Here is a 6,848-nt window from a genome sequence, read left to right on the forward strand (position 1 = left end):
TTTCTAACTTTAAGAGATCAGATATGGTTAGAAAAAAAAAAAGAATTATTTAACAGGTTCTAATAATTCTTCAGGATTCATAGAACTTTCTGTCTGGCACTCAAGTATCTTTTCTATATATGCTAATATGCTTTAAGTAAAATTATTGTTCATAAAATTCAAACTGTATAGTCACAGATTTCATACACGATTCATACACATGAAGGTATGTGGGGAAGGTATTTCAGAGGTTGAATGCTGGACAATGCCCCAGATACGTGACCTCTTTAAAGTTTAAGCTTGGGAGATTAGAAGTTACATTGAAATCAATGACCATCTAACAACTTGACCACAGTTTCTGGGTTATGTTTTCTTAATGCAGTAGCCTTCAGGCTCAACCACAAAGGCATGTCATGAGTTATAGAGGAACTTGAGCATATTTGTGTTTGTAAAGAAAGAAACCTAAAAAACCCCCTCATATTCAGTTTTTATAGCTTTACTTTATGTTTTCTTCAAACTATATTTTAATGACACTTGAAGGGCTGGCTACCAATGGTTGAAAAACCTCCACATGGTTTCCTTGGCAATCACTAGAATGGGGAAATGAAGGGAAAGTTACCCAATTAAAGAACAAAAACCCACAACTCCTCATGCTCCCCCTTGATTCCCACCAAATCAGAGGAAGCTGTATGGAGGAAATGAGCCAACCCAAGGTCTTAGAGAAAATATCTGGCTTCCTCCCTGGACTGTCACACAATTCATGTGCAGCCACCATAATGCCATTACTTTGTGGTCGGATTGGTATGAGATACAACACAAGTGAGCAGAGAGATGAGATTGAAGGACACTTTTTGTTTAGGAGAAATGAGTTATAAGCTGAAGAATGCTTCTTTCTGAAACCTTTGGGCTTTCCTGCAATGCTGTTACAGGGTTGGGTTTGCATGCTGGCCAGGTTCTCATGTGGACAGGTGGGCTGGAGTCCTCACTCTTATCTTATTACCCTTTTGTGGTGGGACAGTCTCTCACAGTTGCTTGCTCTTCAGAATTTTTCAGTGCCTTGCTATAATCTTACATAAACTCATGAATGCCTCAGACTCCTCCTGATGGCATAGCATGAAATTGTACCTGAATTATTATTAACTTAGAAAAATATTTTATAGTTAGAAGTATACACATTTGAAAAACAGATGTACAGAGACAATATAGCACAATGTTTCATTACTCATATATATGTCTTTTCCTTGAAACTTTTAATTTTCTCCCACCATAAAATATTTTTAATTCCATAAATCTCATAAAAATTTAGGCAGATCAACTCACACAAACTCATTTTCCCCTTTTTGTAAACTGTCCTTTATTTTTTTTAATGTGGAGTTTTTGGTTCTTTAACCCATCTCTGTAGCTTGATGTTTTGTCCTCTGGATTAATTTCAATACTTTCTTTTTTGGGGAGCACCTGAGTGACTCAGTCAGTTAAGCATCCAATTCTTGATTTTGGCTCAGGTCATGATCTCCGGTTTGTGAGTTTGAGCCCTGCATTGGGCTCATGCTGCTGACAGTGCGGAGCCTGCTTGGGATTCTCTGTGTCCCTCTCTCTCTGCCCCTCCCCTGCTTGTGAGGGTGTGCGCCCTCTCTCTGTCTCTCTCTGTCTCTCTCTCAAAGATAAATAAACTTAAAAAAACACTTTCTTTTCTATTACTAAAATATTTTTCCTTGCACACACACTAGGACTTCATTGAACATCTTTTTAAGTTCTGGGAATTTATCAGCTATATCTCATCATTTCTTCTTCGATTTAGATAGTTCATATGTTCTTTCCTTATATGTAGAAATATAAATCTAGCCTTACATAATGACTTCAAATGATGAAATCTACTTATTTATTTATACTTCTAACTTATCCTAAAAAAGAATTAAGGTAATTTATAATAACACATAAGATATGATGGGATCAATTCAATTAAAAATAAGAAAGGTTAGCAAAGAGAAACTGATGTTGAGAAATTAAGAAGCCAAGAGTGTAGTCAGTATCTGTATGCTTGCCAAACAGAGCCACAGTTTGGCTTCTTGGTGCTGTATCCCTGGTTTTTGTTCACCGGCTGCAATTTTCTTTCCTGTAGCCTGAAGATTGCAACTCACTTGCATTAGTCAGGGTTCTCCAGAGAAGTCAAACCAACAGGATGTATATATATTGTGGGACTCAAGAAATTTAACAAAAATCCCGTACCCCTGGACAAGCAGAGCAAGACTAACTCCATTTTGTGCTACACCCACCATCTCATGTATAACCCCCACATGACCTACTTATTGCTTAAGACACTCCCCCACCCTAGTCAAGCCTCTGAGCACACCCTTACTGGAAACCGGCTCATTTAGGAAGGCGGAACCCCTAACCGCCAAAGAATGTAAACCCCACCTTTTGCCCGCCAAACTTGCGCGCCAATTCTGACCAGAGTGATAGGCTAGTTCAAACAGTTACTATAGGGTAAATTGTAATTCAATTGGCCACCTGCGTGTGGACTGACATGAATGTGCAACTTTCTGTGTGTGTTACAATCTCATTGGCCACTGGCCCCCATAAAACTGCTACGCCTCTTAACCTAGGGGTCCAAGTCCCTGCTCCGCTGTGTCGGGTATACTTGGGCCCAAGCTTGGGCCCAAGCTCGAGCTTGTAAATAAAAACCCTCGTGCGTTTGCATCGGTATCAGCTCCTTGGTGGTCTCTCGGATTCGAAATCGGTACATATATATATTAAAGAGATCTAGAAATATATAGATGTATATATGTATTAAAGAGATCTATTTAAAAAAATTTTTTTAATGTTTATTATTTGAGAAAGAGACAGAAAGTAAGCAGGGGAGGGGCAGAGAGAGGGAGACACGGAATCGGAAGCAGGCTCCAGGCTCTGAGCTGCCAGAACAGGGCCTGACCTGGGGCTCAAACCCACAGACCGCGAGATCATGACCTGAGCCAAAGTCAGCCACCTAACCAACTGAGCCACCTAGGTGCCCCTTAAAGAGACCTATTTTGAAGAATTGCATTATGCTGTTATGGAGGCTGGCAAGTCCAAAACCTGCAGTTCACTTCTTAAGGCCCACAGACTGGAGACCTAAGAAAGAGTGGATGCCTCAGTTCAAGTCCAAATGAAGGCCAAGTACTGCAGAATTTCTTCTTGCTCAGGGGAGGTGGGTTGGGTGTTTTGTTCTTTTCAAACGTTCAGAGTGATCAGGTTTTGGAGTGGTGGGTGTCTGGAGCCAACAGCCAAGAAAGAATTCTTGAGATATCTTTGGTGCAAAAAGGTGATTTTATTAAAGCAAAGAGACAGGACCTGTGGGCAGAAAGAGCTGCACTGGGGTTATGAGGAGTGACTGGTTATATACTATGGAGTTGGAGGCAGTAAAGACAAAAGGGAGGCCTCTAGAAGGACTTTCATAAGCTAAAGAGGACTGATAAGATGCCAGGGGGCTTGCTATTGTCAGGTTAAGGTTGTTTTCCCTCCTTTAATGTTTTCCCTCCATTAACATGATGACACTAGGGGGGTTATACTCTGTATTTGCCTCAAGTATTTGTCAATGGGTTGCAAGTTATAAAGAAAGTTAATTTTACCTGTCATTTCCATCTTGCCTTTGTTCTCCACATCACTCTGGGGGGCGGGGAGGGTGATATTAGGGGTTCCAGGAAACTGAGTCTATAGGTTTCTAGAGATTAGGCTATTGATAAGATTGCCTTTTTCTTGTAATTTACTAAGACATTTGTAAACTGGTGAAGACTCCTGTCCTGCATGACTGTGATCTCTATCAGTTAACCATCTGTTTTCTTCCCTTTCCTTTGTTCTTGGGCATCCAGGAGTGCCTGAGGAATAGCATACACATCCCATCTGGGGGAAGGGGAGTTGTGCTAGCTTGTGCTTTGCCCTCAGCTTGCCTTATGGTCCCTCCTCAAGAGGACTGTAGGGGCCCACCCACCTTATGGAGGGCAATCTGCTTTGCTCAAAGTTCACTGATTTAAATGTCAATCTCACTGAAAACACCCTCACAGAAACATCCAGAATAATTTTTGGCCACCTATGTGGGCACTGTGGCACAGCCAAGTAGACACTTAAAATTAACCATCATACCACTAATGCCTGCTCCTTGCCTTTACCCTCCACCTGCCTTTGTTTTCCTCTGTACATGCCCCCTTTCCATTTTCCCTAATCCTTGAAGCTTCTCTCAATCCTTATTTTCTGACATCTTACACTAAAGAGACTCAATTCCAAGAGTGCCATCAGGCCACAAGTTCATATTTCCAGGATTGGGTAAAGCTCCTCACCTTTTTGGTGGCCAAGGACTGCTTATGAATAGGCTCCTGGGGTACCTTGGGCTTCCTGCCAACCTCTCCTCCCATGTCCCTCCTCCCACCCCTCCACCCCACCAGGCTCTTGTAAAAATCCTTACATTGTTACAGGCCTGTCTTGAACCACCACTTCTGCCAAAGTGTTTCATAGTAGGAAGTAGCTTTACCAACCTAGGCTGTAGGTGCTAATGCAGCCAGTTCACAGGGTTGTGGCTTTAATAATTTACTTTAATCCCTAATGAGGATGAGGCAATGGGGCAGTTCTGGGAAGAGTTTCCCTGGACCCAGCAGTACAGTGTGTCCCTGCTGCTGGAGGGGGATTCTGTTCCATCACTACACCTCTTGCTCCCCTGAATAGAGACCCCAGACCACAGTCAGGGGGTTGTGGAAATTAGTTGCATCTCTCTGGCAGGGTTCTGAAGCTTGTGAGGAAAAAATAACCCTTTAGCTTTCTTTCAGATCAAAAACGAAATCAAAGTAAGACCAATAAATGGCAACAACAACAAAATTACAAGCAGAGACTCTGTATTATCGCCCCCACTTTTCCTTTTTTAACCAGACACCAGGGGACCCTTAAATGCCATTTCTGAAACCTTTTATAAGATTCCCATACCATCCAGCCCCACATAGACCAGTCACCCCTTTGTGATCTAGGGAAAGTCACATAGACTGTCTTCTCAAGTTACCTACTCTGTAGACTAGAATGAGTAATATGCCCCTCTCAACATTACTGTGACATAATGTGTGGGAAAGAGCTCAGTAACCTGGTTATTGTCCAAACATTATTAGGTACCTAGAAAATCAGTTAAAACCACACCAAACTCATTAAAACAAGTGACGAGATAGAAAAGTAGATGAATGAGTAGTTGACACTTGAAAGAGTAGATGAGATTCATCAGGAATCCCCTCCAGGTGGGAACTATAAATGCCCACACGTGTTTAGATTTTACAGAGAGAGGCTTTGGTAAATTGCTTTTCACTTTTTCTAGTCAATGTCAAAAATAATCGTTAGTTTTAAAACTAAGAAATTTGAGTCATCTGAAGGAGGAATTTAGCTGGAAAAGTGAAAAACAATTCAGTAATATATATTTACACATACATCAAAATATTAAACACACTTATATACAGTAAAACCTTGGATTGAGAGTAACTTGTTCTGCAAGCCAAGCAAACATTTCTAATAAATTTCAACTTGATAAATGAGTGGTGTCTTGCAATACGAGTGGTATGTGATGCCATACATCACATGATCACAACTGACCCAACAGTTCTCTCTTTCTCTCTCTCTGGGGATTGTGGATGATCGTCTTCCATGATCAGATGCTTGGTCTCAGCCTGTGGTGTTTGGCAGAAATCAGTGAATTTTCAGAACATTGGAAGGTGTTCACAACTGGCACTAGGGTATTTTTTGTCACTTCAAAGCACCTATGGACAGTCCTTTGCTTTTCCATACAAGAGTAAGCTTAGGAATGCTCTGCTTCATTTTAGTTCAGGCTGCCTGCAGATAGAGACCCTTTCCTCTGCTGCCTTATTGCCAGTTACATTAAATACAGTATATGACAAGAGTTTATCAATACTGTACTGTAGTCAACATCTGTGTGGCTGTATGCGTATATACTGGCCCCCGTGCAGAAAAAGATTCCATTTAGCAGTGATTCTCTTAGTGATAGTGAAAGTCATCCTACACAATAACCCTCCTCTCTCTTGTCTCCCACACACCAGCCAGGAGGGTTTTCAAACGTAAGTGCAGGTTCATTTGTTTATTTTTCTTTCTATTTTGTATTTTCTTTATTATTTTGTATGATATTATAGTATTGCAATCATTTTTATATGAATATTTCTGGGTTGTGGAGCAAATCATCTGAGTTTCTGTTATTTCTTATGGGGAAATCAGCTTTGATATACAAGCGCTGTGGATTACAAGCGTGTTTTCTGAACGAATGATGCTTGCAAACCAAGGTTTTACTGTATATGTATATATACACATATCTATACAAATATATACACACATACATACATATATTTATTTACTTATTGCAGAAGGAAATAACATGTTAACCTCTGTGTGTCTTCTTTTATTTAGCACTGTTTCCCATCTGTTGTTTAACTTTCTAATTCTCTTTGTATTTTGTTTCTTTCCCTTATGGTCCAGTGTGCAGCACAGACTCCTAACAGCATTTGAAACTATGCCACATCAAAGGTGGGCAAAAGAATTGATTTCCTGGCCCTGCAGGAGCCTCCCCACCCTGACAGCCAGCCCCAGTCCTCTCTCCATATCCATCTCACCCAATGTTGACCCCAGGCATACTTAGTATCTGTACCTCATCAGATTCTTACACACTGCTCAGCAGTATCATTTATGTCTTCGTAAACCTAGATGTACATTTAAATGGTCTATTTCTGTGGCGCCTGGGTGGCTCAGTCAGTTAAGCATCCAACTTCAGCTCAGGTCATGACCTCACCATTCGTGAGTTCGAGCCCCACGTCAGGCTCTGTGATGACAGTTCAGAGCCTGGAGTCTTCTTCACATTCTTC

The sequence above is a fragment of the Neofelis nebulosa genome, chromosome 5 (assembly GCF_028018385.1).
Source record: "Neofelis nebulosa isolate mNeoNeb1 chromosome 5, mNeoNeb1.pri, whole genome shotgun sequence".
NCBI lineage: Eukaryota > Metazoa > Chordata > Mammalia > Carnivora > Felidae > Neofelis > Neofelis nebulosa.